Genomic DNA, 15,535 nt, shown 5'->3' with positions numbered 1-15,535 from the left:
CAATCTATCATAACTCTTAAGCAGCAGCTCAAAATTCTGATCATCGAAATCCATCTCTTCGCGATCAGAATCAGCTTACTCTTCCTTTAAGCTTCCTTTCTTTTATTTGATCCTACAAAACATCAAAATGTAATTACATTACATCATGTATGAAGAATCTCCAAATAGGAACTTAATAGAGTTAGATAGTGGACTTACCTGAAGTAGAGTCAAACTTTGTGACTTTACCATCCTTGCGAACTTTCAGGTAAATATGACAGCTTTGCAACCAATGCCCATTCTTTTGGCAACAGAAACATATGGACTCTTTTGGAATCGTACATGAGACTATCTCAGACTTATCCTTTCTCTTTACCATTTGGTCAAATGACTTGATCATGGCCGATCCCTTTTCATTGGGAAGAGAAAGCTTTTCTGGACTTCTAATGTTACCATTGTCAATGTCCATGGAAGTTTGGGAAATAGATCTTCCAATCAAATTTTCATTACCAGTGCACCAAATCATTGCTGATTCAGCATCAACAAGCAAATATGTTAGATCAATAAGGGTCATGTCGTGATCTCCCATATAGTAGTCCTTAAAGAACCCGCTATATGACTTAGGAAGTGTTTGAAGAACCAAGTTAACAACCAACTTCCTTGAAACAACGACACCCAACATTCCCAGTCTGTCAATGTGCGACTTCATCTCCAAGACATGTACACACACAGACCTTCCATCTTGGTGTTTCCTAGCCAATAGGGCTTGAGCTTGAGTGACCTTAAACTTTTCAAGTCTTTAATTTTGTGGGTTAGGGAGAATTATTAGAGGAGGTAGAGGAAGTGAAGTACCACTACAACATGAAGAGGGATTAATCTTTCACCTTGATCGTCTTGTGGAATATCATCTTTATAAAGAAAAGATTCGGGAAGACCATAGTTGTCATAACTAGACATCTACAAGGGAGAAATGCAAGTTTGTTGATTTAAGTCCTTAACATAACACCCAAATGAAATATTAAGGCCAGGACCCAACACAATATTTTACAATTCGGAAGAGGGATGCCGTAATCCAATTACAAAATATTTGAAGGTAGGTAAATGACGATTTACCAATTTCCACCATGAAAAACGAAAAACAACTTTAGGTTTTAAATGAATTGAAATTCCTAGATTCTTTGAGATTCATTGAACTTTTCAATGACATGTTTAAATCTCGATTATGCCCTTCAGGTTTGTGACTGGGATGCCGAGGATCACAAACTGTTGGGTCTAAAATATGGTTTATACTTTGCTTAATTTTTACTTCCTAAATTGACTTTTGACCTTAAAAAATTGACATTGACTTTTAAAGTTTGACCTTTGACTTTCTCGTTTAACCTTCAAATTTTCATTTTTAGCTTTTCGGTTTGACTTTTAAGTTTGACTTTTCAAGTTTGACTTTTTCAATTAGATTTTTAAGGTTGACTTTTGAGTTTTTAGTCAAATGGTATATTTTTTTATAAAAATGAGTTCGTCAAACATCTCGGTCACTGAAGTTTCATGTTCTCAATCTTGTGAAACTACTATTAAATTTCTTCGTGAACAAATTGAGTTACTAAAAAGGGAAAATGAGGACCTTAAATATGAAGGATATACCCTTAGAAAAGGCCAAAGACCTCTAAAAGAAAAATTAGAGATCAAGACTCAGGACTTTAGGAAACTAAAGGAAGATTATAACAATAAGTGTGAGTGCTACAATTTTATCGAGAAACAACTTGCCATTGTGACTCCCGAGCTTGACACATTGAAAAATAAGTTTGAAAATGCAGATTTTAATTTCAGAAAATTTGATGTGTCAAGTGAAGTAGTTGCGTTAATGATGGAAAATAGTTTGAAATTTAAAGATAACCAGCAAAAGGGTCTAGGGTATGATAAAGTTCCTCCTCCTTTTAATCACACTTATCCGTTTAACCCTTTGACCAAAGAAGAAATGGACAGAGAAGCACATCTTGAGTATGGAAAACCTGCCGTGGTTGTGCCAGAAAGTGTTGAGCTGAACGATTCTAATGCTTCTACTTCTTGTGCAGGTAAAGTAGTAGAGGATGAGGACAAGGAGAACATAACTAATTCTAGTTCTGCAAATTCTGATGATTATCAAACCAATGACTCTTTGAACTCAGAATCTATTGCTTCTAATTTATTTTCTACTAATCAACCTGTTGTTGGTAAATACAGGCCACCAAAACAAGCAAATCAGAGTGTCTGCTGCAAGTGTGCTTATGGGAACAATAAGAGACAAGGCAAGGGCACGCCACCAGGGGTAGGAAGAAACAACTTCCCAGTGAAGAAAAAGACATGCTTTCACTGTGGAACGCCTGGACACATTGCCATAAATTGTCCAAATCGCGCATACATTCCCTACTACGCACAAGGCTGGCAGAACGCGCCAGGAGGGAGATTTTCCAAAAGAAACCCCTCAAGGTCACGATCAGAAAATGACGACTGGAATGCCAAGAAGGCCAAGAAATCAACTCCCAAGGCCAAGAATCCAACTCCCAAGAACAAGAAGGGAATGTCTGCCAAGAAGTCCAATCCAAGAGATGCTCCAGTGAAACCAAGATCAGTCAGATCAAAGTCATCTCGAAGACCGGCTTCAAGTTCAAAATCAAGTGTCGGGGCACCCATCGGATCGAACAAGAAATGGGTTAAACCCAATTACAGATGGGTACCAAAGGTTTAATCTCCCAAATCATCTAATGATTCTAATATTTCTACATCTTCTATTTGTGATAAGCAGGATATGTCATGGGAGAGAGTACCTTGCAAAGATGACAAATTTCAACCCAGTTTCAAAATGGACTGGGTTCCAAAGACCAACTGATCCTGCTCTGTGTCGGAGCAGCTATGGAGGCATATCATCAGACTTCGATTTGTTGATAATGGCTGTTCCAGGCATATGATAGGGGACATCTATCAACTGTACAACACTCAGAACTTTGTTTGAGAGTATGTGTCCTTTGCGGGAAAGGGAAAAAAGGAGAGGATCACAAATGGGGTTTTGTGCTTAATGATGTGAAGAATTTTCGGATCTGTTCTGAGATTATGCGTGCTGTTCTCAGACCTTCTGGATGCAAATTCAATCGATGACTTACAGTTTGAGTTTTCTTCTCGATACTCCTGAGTTCATCTTAAACTGATTCGTTTTGAAGACAATCTTTTATTTTCTTATAGTTTTTCGTTTGTAGGTATTATTTGGGAAGTGATATCAAGATAAAGTGATAACGGGCAGTCTAAACATGTGTAAGGGACTGAATCTGAATTGTCTAGACTCTGTGTTCAATATGCTGGTAGGCACGAAGGATTTGACAGTGTGGATTTAGATAGGATTGTTTGGACTGACCATACGACGCTCGGGTAGATTGAGCAGTGAGATAAACATGGGAACCCACAGGATACACTAAATTAATACGCATCTAGAACTGTGGGTTAACTTTTCCTTGATGTACGGACTTATGTCCTTAATTCTGGTTCTGATAGGGCGACTGGGGGGTTCTGATAAAGTACGTTTGTAGGAAATTATTTTCTTGCTTTCTATCTGTCAGTCATAAGTTGCTTCCTCTGCGTGATTGGAAGAGAATCGACCTGGAATGTAACATATGCAACTCTATTTCTATGCATTTTCTTTATCTGTGCAATTCTTCCTATCTGTTAGCCATATGCTGTCTCCTCTGCGTGATTGAAATGATCCGACCTGGAACACAGCATATGCAACATTCTACCTCTAAATCCCTCTATCCTAGTTAGCCATATGTTGTACCCTCTGCGTGATTGAAAGAGATCTGGCCTGGGACACAACATATGCATCTATTTCTAAATCTGACTTACTCTTTAATAATTGTCTATTCACCTAAAGTAAGGAGTTCTTTGGAAGTTCTTGATAACCAGGGTATGTCGGGAAGTAGGGAACATGTTCTAGTGCATCTAAAACTGAACCATTTAATAGGTTGTCTGTAGATCTCGCTGTTGAATTTAAGTGGACAACAATATCTTTGGTCGTCGTCAGTCAAATGGTCCTTTAGGAATATTAATTAGGATCATAGGGTCAAATGTCTTGTCACTTGTAGCATGTCCAAATTTGTCACAATACTTTGTGTTTAAGTGGACCACAATACCGGTGATTGACCAGATCTAAACATGCACGTGTGTGCAGATAAACGATATTGAATTATTTGACAACTTTGATCCCAAATTAGTTTTGAAATTTAATTATTAATTTTGTTTTGGTTAAATTTGTTCATAGTTTTCCTCTATGCACAAATTTAGGGGGAGAATTAAAATTAAAAAATAAAACAAAAATCAAAAAATTCAAAAAATCCAAAAATATTTTTGTTTCTGTTTTTATTTCTTTTTCAGAAAATATGAAAAATCCAAAAATATTGTGTGCTGACTTTGTTTTTAGATTTGTTTTTATCTCAAATTTTCTTTGTCTTCAAAAGTGAATTCAGATGTAGATGAGACTCATGGAGACTGTATCGAGATTTTTTGAGCCAAGGCTTCGTCTGTGATCATCGAAGAATTCTCATTCGAAGGAACAAGAAATGAAGACTATTCTTTCAACATTCAATCTTTCAACCCCAGAATCAAGGTGAAGCTGACTTGAAGATTATGTGACAGATTGCATTGAAGCCTCCTCAATCAATTTGCTGCTATTCATGAACCTGCTGAAGTGATCCAGAAGATTCGTTCTCTCTGCTGTTCTCTCTGAATATTCTCAAGCTGAAAGCGCTATCTTTCAAGAATCAGTACATCAAGCCTCCTCCCCCAATGTGCGTTCAGAGTCAAATTTTGAAGAAAAGCCCAACTGCTCAAGATGAAGTCATTTATTGAAGATTCATCAAGTTCATCTTGAAGCTGTGAAGAAATCGAAGATAAACGTTGAAGCCAAGCTCCCAATGAAGATTGACAAGATAATCCAACTACATTTTTAAGGGGGAGTTTGTTGGGTCAATTAGAAAAGAAAGCTATAAACCAAGGGGGATATTGTTGGGTCAAAAATACGGTTTATACTTTGCTTTTCTAGGTGTTAATAGTTTTCGGTCCATGTAGTGTGTGCGGTTAGGAGGGTTCACGGCCCAGGTGGGTGTTTACGGCCGTGAACTGGTTCACGGCTGTGAACCTGTTCACGTCCCATGTTCCATATAAATAGAATAGGAGGATGTGAGGACATAGTACAAAACGGGGTACACGGATGAGACAGAGAGAAGAAAAGAGCTTAAGTGTGTGTACTTTAAGGTGTTCTAGAGAGAGAAAGTAGAGAAGGTGCAAGTGTGTGTGTGAATTTCATGTATTGATCATCATTCATATTATTGAATACATTGAAGATTCATCTTATTCTTCTTCTCCTTCTTCTTATTTTGATCTTTCATCATCCAATTGATTGGGATTCAGCACCATCAATTGGATCTGATTGATACGTCAAGCAAATTTGAGACTTACACAAACAAGGTGTTAATAACCATGCAAATTAGCTTGGTACACTTAATGTTACATATCACCTAATCAATGTGTCGGTTAACCACAAACGCTCCATTGATCTATGATTAACATCAAGCTACCCATTTCCATCCTTCATTAGTCCCATATTAGTGTGTCGGTTAACCACACACGCTCCACTAACGAGTAATAAGGTGCAATGTGCAATTTCATGGGTTAGCGCCAAATTCACATTTTTCCTACGTAACTAAGATTGGGAATTTATAAGAGTATTTAGTTACTTGGTATTTCATTATACTCGTAATGAGAATTAGTGTCCTATCCTACCCGTTCGGCTAACCACCCTCCACCAGTCAAGGAAGCGGTGGGTGAGAGTGGACACCCATTAAACCACCATTTTATAGGCAGTAACCTTATACCCCCTTATAGACCGGCTTTGTGAATGAGGCATACTAACGGTAAGATTGACTCTTTAACTTATACATATATAATTATTAAAGTTTTAATTTTATATAGTATAATGGTGTATTTTAAACTTTTAAAATACTAGATGGTTTAATCTATTAATAAATTATACTCTTAATTTAATTAAACTTAAACCATGTCAGTATGGAATTATTAATTCTCTTTTAGTTAAAAACTTTAATTAATTTAATAAAGTCCATAAGGTGCAACTTGAACTATTCAAATACTTCAAGGTTCTAAATATAAAAATTCAAAATTAGAAACTATTCAATTAATTTTTTAATTTATGAACCCAAGAGTTACACATTTTTAATTACAAGAGTTTTTTTAATTTGAGACTTTTCAAATACCAAAACTTGAGGGCAAGTTTTGTAACTCTTTAAAACATTTTGGTTTTCCATAACTTATGAGTTAGTGTGGTGTTTATGAGAAAACTTTTCATGTTCCATAACTTGAGGACAAGTTATAGAAGACATTAAAGAACATTTAGATCAATATTTTAACAAATAAAAATTATCATGTAATTTATCTATGATCTAGTTAAACTCATAAATCAAGACAATTCATATCAACAATTTACAAGAAATTAGCCTATCATATAAACTAATACAAATCTTGAAATTTTGACAATTATATTTTAATTGGACAAGGATAATCACTACCATATCAGAAAAAACAGATTTTATGATATAAAACAGTTTGTGGTAGTGATCCTAATCCAATTCTGGCCAAAAAACCCGAAAAACTGCAGTCTTATCATACAACTCGTCGAGCCCAACTATGGACTCGTCGAGTTCAAGGAAAAATTCATCCTACTCGTCGAGTCCAAGTATGTACTCGTCAAGTAGGTGCTGTCAGAACAGTTTTTCAGCTTTGGAAAAATAAGCCATGCATCAAATATAACAGAAAAGAATCCTAGGCTCTAATACCACTGTTGGGTTTTAGTATACTACAACATCCAATGGTGCACATACAACCCTAAATGCTTTGGATCTATATTTTCTCTAATTATACATGCAATATTGTTTCCAAAGCATTAAGCTTACAACTAGCATACAATTGACATAAACAACATAGAATTGAGTTATGGAATTACCTCTTTGTTGTAGCTTGTAGTTTTGGCCTTTAAGAACTTAGCACCTTAAATGTGATGCCTCAAATGGTTCATAAACACCATGAACAAAGGAGGACTTGAGAGAGAGGCTACTTAGCACACAAAAACGTTTATCACTCTTCTTAGAATGCATAGGGCCGATTTTGGTGACTATGGGTTCCTTTATAGTGTGGCAAATTCTAGGGTTACATCCGTGCAAACCCTAATTCACATGACCCTTCATATTACTTAGGATCCATAGGTTAAACCTCCATGGATTATCCATGGACTATCATATTGGTTTAGCCCATCCTAAATAACCATGGATCATTGGTCCATACTATAAGAATCATTGATTTACTTAATCAGTCCCCGTATATTTAATTAGTCTCTTTTGATCACTAAATTAATTCCAAATTAACTCTTGATCAATACTAATTAAATAATATGATTTCATATTAATATATTAGAACTTATAATATATTAATAAATCACAAATAACCTCTCCTCAAAAGTCCATCCTATCAAATTGCTCTGGTGAAGGCAACCCAAATGGAGCTTGCTACTCTCGGGTCAAGTATATATCAATTATAGTTATGGGCTTAGACACCTAATCCAACAGTTCATGGACCTCTTGAACCGCATGTGCAGACCGATGCTGGACTGGTCTGTGATAGTCTTCATAGATGACATCTTGGTTTACTCTAAGATTCAGGAGCAGCACGAGGAACACCTGAGGGAGGTGCTGGAGACATTGAGGAGGGAGTGACTTTTCGAAAAGTTCTCCAAGTGTGAGTTCTAGTTGTGTGAGGTGCAGTTTATGGGGCACCTTGTCAACCAGAAGGGTATTTTGGTCGATCCGGCCAAGATAGAGGTCGTGATGCAGTGGGAGGTTCCGAGGTCTCCATCTGAGATTCAGAGTTTTCTTGGTCTGGCGGGTTACTATCAAAGATTCATCTAGGATTTCTCCAAGATTGTTGTTTGCTTGACCCGACTGACCAAGAAGTCAGTGACATTCCGTTGGGGTCCTGAGAAGCAAGCAACGTTCGAGACACTCAAACAGCGGTTATGTGAGGCACCGATTCTGACCTTGCCAAAGGGCGTCGATGACTTTGTGGTTTGTTGTGATGCATCGATCACGGGCATGGGTGCCGTGTTGATGCAGCGGGGTCATGTGATAGCTTACGCTTCGAGGCAGCTGAAGCCTCACGAGGCTAACTATCCGATTCACGATTTGGAGTTGGGGGCTGTGGTTTTCGCCCTCAATATTTGGCGACATTACCTCTATGGGGTTCGTTGTAGCATTTACATGAACCACAAGAGTTTGAGGTACCTCATGGATCATCCGAATCTGGACATGAGGCAGTGTCGGTGGTTAGATGTGGTGAAGGATTATGATTGTGAGATCCTTTATCACCCAGGGAAGGCCAACTTGGTGGCCGATGCTCTTAGCTGCAAGGCAGTGGTGGCACCGATATGAGACATATGTCTGAGGATGACAGTGGTTACCCCGTTGTTGGAGTAGATCTGGGAGGCGCACGTCGATGGTATGAAAGAAGAGCGTCGGAAGTGTGAGCGGATCGTAGGGCAGGTGGCCTCATTTGATTATGATAGTCGTGGGTTGTTGACCCTGCATCGGAGGGTCTGGGTTCCTTACTATGGCGGGGTACGCCAAGTTCTGATGGATGAGGCTCACAAGTCGAGGTTCTCTATCTATATCGAGGCGACGAAGATGTATCAGGATCTTCGCCCTGATTATTGGTGGTCCTGCATGAAGTGGGACATTGCATGTGGAGCGGTGCTTGACTTGTAGGAAAGTCAAGACCGAACATCAGCGACCTCACGGCAAGATGTAGCCGTTGGAGATTCCTGTGTGGAAATAGGAAGATATCACTATGGATTTCATCACGAAGCTTCCTAGGACCGCACGTGGAGTACATTCGATATTGGTCATCGTGGATCGGTTGACCAAGAGTGTTCATTTCATCTCGATCCAGGAGAGTATATCGGCTGAGAAGCTAGCCGAGATCTATGTTCGAGAGGTAGTGGCACGTCATGGAGTGCCAGTTTCGGTTGTATCGGACCGAGACGTCCGTTTTACTTCCAGATTTAGGAAGCGGTTTCACGACGAGATGGTTACTCATCTCCACTTCAGCACCGCTTTCCACCCTCACACGGATGGGCAGAGCGAGAGGATGATTCAGACTCTCGAGGACATGTTGCGCGCATGTGTTTTGGATTTTGGTGGCAGTTGGGATACGTATCTTCCGTTAGCGAAATTTTCATATAACAACAGTTACCACGCCAACATAGACCAACTTCCGTTTGAGATGCTCTATGGGAGGAAGTGTAGGACCCCAATCTATTGGGTCGAGGTCATTCAGAGGGTCATGGGGAGTACTGAGGTGGTACTCAAGACTACTGAAAGGATCCAACAGGTCCGGAGCAGACTCCATACTGCTCAGAGTCGGTAGAAAAGCTATGCCGAAAAGCGCCGTTCAGACTTGGAGTTTCAGGTGGGCGACAAGGTTCTCCTGAAGGTGTCACCTTGGAAAGGTGTAATCTGGTTCAGGAAGCGGGGCAAGCTAGGTCCCAAGTACATCGGTCCTTTCAGGGTTATAGCCCGGGTGGGCAAGGTGGCATATCGATTGGATCTTCCAGCAGAGCTCAACTAGATCCACAACACTTTTCATGTTTCCCAGCATCGGAAGTGCTTAGTGGATGATCCAACGATTGTGCCTTTAGAGGATATTTAGGTTGACGACAACCTGAACTACATTGAGAGGCTTGTGGCGATTCTGGATCGCAAGACGAAAACCTCGAGGAACAAGGTTGTTCAGTTAGTGAACGTACAGTGACAGCACCGTAAGGGTTTGGAGTGGACTTGGGAGCCAGAGGAGGAGATGAGGGAGCACTACCCAGAGTTATTCGAGGCAGCAGACTTCGAGGACGAAGTCTGAGACAAGTGGGGGAGAATTGTAACACCGGGTTCCTGGTATGTATTTAAATTATAAATTATTCATTTTTATGTAGGAACTCGACGAGTTAGAGGCCCCAAACTCGTCGAGTAGGGAATGGATTTGGACGCGGGTTTTGAAGTCTACTCGACGAGTCGGAAGCCTCAACTCGACGAGTAGGACTGCCAGAGTGAAACCCTAATTTCGGGGTTTTGCACCCTATTTAAGCATCTTAATCCCCTTATGTCAGCCTCATTTACAGCCTCCAAGTCCCAAACCCTAGATTCAGAAACCCTAATACTTTGTGTGAGTTTTTGATCCATTCTTGAGAGAGTTTTGTGTGTTTGAAGCTTGTGGAAGAAGAAGAAGCTTGAATATTTAAGAGGAAGCTAGTAGATCTAGAGACTCCATTTCATTCTCATCATTTTCTGGTAAGCTATGATGGGTTTTGAGCAATCTAACACTCCTATGGTGTACATGCAACCCTAGAAACCTTGGATTTATGTTTTCTCTAATATACATGCAAATTTGATTTTTCCAAGGTTTACTTCCTAGCTAGCATGGCATGGGGAAAATGTATCATAAAACTAGTAGAAGAACATACCTTTCTTGTTGCTTGAATTCCTTGATGACTTTGTGAGCCTAGCACCCCAAATGTGATGCCTCAAATGCTTCACACAACACCACAACACCTAGAATAACTTGAGAGAAACTTGCTTACACTTAAAATCGGTTTTGCCCTCTTGTTTTCTTTCTAGTGCCGATTTTGCTAGCTATGAGGCTCCTTTTATAGTGTGTCACAATTAGGGTTTACACATGTATGCCTTAATTGTCATGACTCTTCATTTCTAATGATCCATGGGTTTGTAACCCCCATGGATTATCCATGGAGCTCCTTATGGGTTATAAACCATGGATCATATCCCACTATAAAAGAATGAGTGATTTACATAATCAACCCCATATATTTAATTAGTCTCATCTTGATCACCAAATTAATTCTAAATTAATTCTTGATGAATAATAATTAAAAAATATTATTAATATATTAGAACTTATAATATATTAATAATCTCTAAGAGTCCTTTTTTTCTCATTACAGTCTACTTAAGTGTTGCAATGCCATGCAACCCAAATGGACCATGTAGGGTCGGGTCAAGTACATACCAAATATAGTTATGGACTTAGACACTATATCCAACAGTCTCCCACTTGGATAAGTCTAATAACTATGTTTACAGATATGACTTTAGGAGCCGACTGGCAATCGTAGCTCTTTCAAAGTCTCTCAGAACTGAGATGATAATGATACGCCATTTAAGATAAGTGATCACATAATCCTCTGCTCTCAAGATATCAGGCGGACAAACACATGGAACATGGTCTTACTTATTGTCCGGCATTTTATTTCTCGATCTCTGATTTGTTTCGACATAGAACTAAATTGAACACATCAATTAGGTTCTGACCGGGCCCGGTACATAAGTCAAAACCAAATCATCGAGGGGCCCATATATCGCTTCTATTTCTAGAAGGAACAGATAAACTTCGACTCATATGCTTGCACTGACTACTTGTTGAATTATGCACAAAACACGTTTTATAACATCGAGTTACCAATGTGTTTTCGTACAATCAATGGATAAACAACTCATAGTCAACAACTCATATCTCTAGGTTTGAAGATTTATATGATATTACCGTCTCACGATCACTCGAGATAAATTCCATGAAGTGATGCAAGTGAGCGTGGGTTGAATCCAATACTCAGGCCTTATGAGTACTCATAAATGTTGCAGCAACCATTGCTATGTCTAATGCACTTTAGACAAATCATACAATCCAAATTCATGACAGTCTTAAATTAATACCTACTTCCAAAGTATGACCGACTGTGGAGAGTTTGAATAATAACATAATTATTCAGGAAGTCAAAACATGCAAAATTGAAACCATAGTAAACGATTAACATAAGATAGTAACACTTTACTCATAAATAAATAATAACTTTTATTTAATCATCAAATGTCAATTACATTTTACAAGTTTCAGAACAACTATCTAATTATTAAAACTAATATCATCCTTCAGCCCGATGCGCCTCGCATGCTGTAAATGCTTAACCCTACTCAGTCCCTTCATGAGGGGATCTGTTGGGTTCTCATCTGATGATACCCTCTTTGCTACGATGAGTCCTTCTATTCGATGTCTGATGAAATGGTATTTTCTGTCAATGTGCCTAGATCTACCGTGATCTCTTGGTTCCTTAGCTAAAGCAACCGCACTTTCGCTGTCACCGAAAATTTCCATTGGCTCCTTTATAGCTGGCACAACTCCAAGGTCTCCGATGAAGTTCTTTATCCAAATCGCCTCCTTTGCTGCCTCGCTTGCTGCTATATACTCTGATTCGCAAGTTGAATCAACTACTGTGTCCTGCTTGAAACATTTCCAAGTAATTGCCCCTCCATTTAGGATAAAGACCCAGCCTGACTGAGAGCGGAAAATATCCCTATCAGTCTGAAAGCTAGCATCGCTATATCCTTCCACTCTCAAGTCATCACTGCCACCGAGGGTAAGGACCCAGTCCTTAGTCCTCCGCAGATACTTGAGAATGTTCATTACCGCAGTCCAATGAGCCTTTCCAGGGTTCCCTTGATATCTACTAACAATGCTCAAAGCAAAGGCCACATCAGGGCGAGTACAAGTCATAGCATACATGATGGAGCCCACAGCAGAAGCATATGGTATATGACTCATCTCAGCTATCTCAGCCTCTGTACTCGGACTCTGAGTCTTACTCAGCTTGGCATTACTCTGGATAGGTAATTCTCCTTTCTTGGAGTCTTTCATGCTGAACCTTTTCAGCACCTTATCCAAGTAGGTACTTTGGATAAGTCCAATTAGTCTCTTACTCCTGTCTCTCAATATCCTTATCCCTAGGATATAGGCAGCTTCTCCATGGTCCTTCATAGCGAAACACTTCCCAAGCCAGGACTTCACCTCCTGCAAGGTTGGGATGTCATTTCCTATGAGTAGTATGTCATCCACATATAACACCAGAAAGCTAACTATACTCCCACTAGCCCTAACATATACACAGGACTCATCCTCGCTCCTCGAAAAGCCAAACTCTTTGACTTTCTCATCAAAGCAAAGATTCCATCTGCGAGATGCTTGCTTCAATCCATAAATGGATTTCTCAAGCTTACACATTCTATTAGGGTATTTTGTATCGACAAAACCCTCTGGCTGAGCCATGTAAACATCCTCAGCCAACTTTCCATTAAGGAAAGCGGTTTTGACATCCATTTGCCATATTTCATAATCATGAAATGCAGCTATAGCCAGTAAAACCCTAATAGACTTAATATTCGCTACTGGTGAGAAGGTCTCATCATATTCAACTCCTGGAGTTTGATTAAAGCCCTTCGCTACCAATCGCGCTTTGTAAGTGTGCACCTTCCCATCCATGTCGGTCTTCTTCTTGAAGATCCATTTGCCCCCAACTGTCTTACGACCTGGTACATTGTCAACCAAGTTCCAAACTTGATTGCCATACATGGACTGAATCTCGCTGTCCATAGCCTCCTTCCACTTTGCAGACTCAGGGCCTGCCATGGCTTCCTTATAATTATTAGGTTCATCCAAGTCTATCATTGTACTATCACTGATAAATGTATCACCTTCAGTAGTGATATGATAACCATAATAAAAATCACGTGTGTTCCTAACTCTGGTGGAACGCCTTGGAGGTATAGACTCATCTATTGGCTCAACAGGAGTTTCCTCCTCAGGTCGACCGATAGTATTTGAGGTTCCTTCACCACTTGACTCTTGAAGCTCTTCAAGGTCAATTTGCCTCCCACTGTCCCATTGGCTTATAAATTCTCTCTCACGAAAGACTCCTCTTCTTGCTACAAAGACCACATTATCACTGGGTCTGTAGAAGAGGTAACCAAAGGATCTTTGTGGGTAGCCGATGAAAATACACCTCTCACTTCGAGGTTCAAGCTTGTCATGAGTCTCACGCCTCACGAAAGCTTCACAACCCCAAATCGTGATGTGGTCTAAATTGGGAACTTTCCCAGTCCATATCTCGTGAGGTGTTTTGGCAACCTTTTTAGTAGGGACTAGGTTAAGGATATGGGCGGCAGTCTCCAAGGCATACCCCCAGAATGAGATTGGTAACGAAGCTCGACTCATCATGGAACGAACCATGTCCAACAAGGTTCGATTGCGCCTCTCAGCCACACCATTCAGCTGTGGTGTCCTAGGAGGTGTCAATTGTGAGACAATCCCACATTCCTTAAGATAGTCAAGGAACTCAATGCTAAGATACTCTCCTCCCCGATCGGATCGGAGCATCTTGATGTTCCTGCCAATTTGATTCTCAACTTCCTGTTTAAACTCTTTGAATTTTTCAAAGGTTTCTGACTTATGCTTGATTAAGTAGATATATCCATATCTGCTGTAATCATCAGTAAAAGTCACATAATAGCGATTAGCATCCCTTGTGGAAGTTTTGAAGGGTCCACACACATCTGTGTGTATGAGGTCCAACAAACCTTCACCCCTCTCACAAGTTCCAGTGAAGGGTGACTTTGTCATTTTTCCAAGTAAACAAGACTCGCAACTATCATCCGACTTTAGGTCAAATGATTCCAAAACTCCAGCCTTTTGGAGTTGGCCTATGCGCTTCTTGTTGACATGTCCAAGACGACAATGCCACAAGGATGCTTTATCCAAGCTATTTGATGAATCAATATACAACACACTATTTCCTAGATTGTCTACAACATTCACGGCTTCATAAACACCATCACAAGGTAATGCTTTAAAGTAAAATACATCATTGTAATAAACATTAATAGCACTATTATTATTATCAAACGAGAATGTAAACCCTTGTTTGTACAAACCATGAAAGGAAATAATATTTCTTGCCATTTCTGACGAGTAACAACATTTATTCAAATGTAACATTAACCCATTATTAAGCAATAAAGAATAAACTCCTATCTTGGTAATAGGTGATGCTTTCCTATTGCCCATGACTAAGTTTATCTTCCCGTGCTCCACTTGCTCACTTCTTATTAGGCCCTGCAAATCAGTACAAATGTGAATACCACAACCTGTATCAAGTACCCAAGAATTAGTATTAGATGATTTATTAGACAATATTGTATAAATACCTGCGTGGGTGGGTTTAACTTTCCCATCCTTTACATCTTGCAGGTACTTGGGGCAGCTTCGCTTCCAGTGCCCCTTTTCCTGGAAATAGAAGCACGGTGCTTCCTTAGGGTTTGAAGAAGGGGTAATGGGACCTTTCTTTGTCCCAATTGAAGAGGAACCATCAAGGGACTTTCCCTTGGTACCCTTTGAAGGGGTTTTCCTCTTCCTCCCCTTTCCCTGCCCTATTTCCAAAACAGGGGATGTTGTAGGAGTAGAAGTAACAACCGTTTTACCCTTAAGGCCATTTTCAGTTGTCCTTAAGAGTCCTTGAAGTTTGCTAAGTGTGACTTCCTCCTTGTTCATATGATAAGTCATGCGAAACTGATCATAACTT

The sequence above is a fragment of the Lactuca virosa genome, chromosome 7 (genome assembly GCF_052849685.1).
Source record: "Lactuca virosa cultivar CGN04683 chromosome 7, Lactuca_virosa_CGN04683_v6, whole genome shotgun sequence".
In the NCBI taxonomy this organism is placed as follows: domain Eukaryota; kingdom Viridiplantae; phylum Streptophyta; class Magnoliopsida; order Asterales; family Asteraceae; genus Lactuca; species Lactuca virosa.
The sequence above is the reverse complement of the archived record's forward strand: the minus strand, read 5'-3'. Positions refer to the sequence as shown.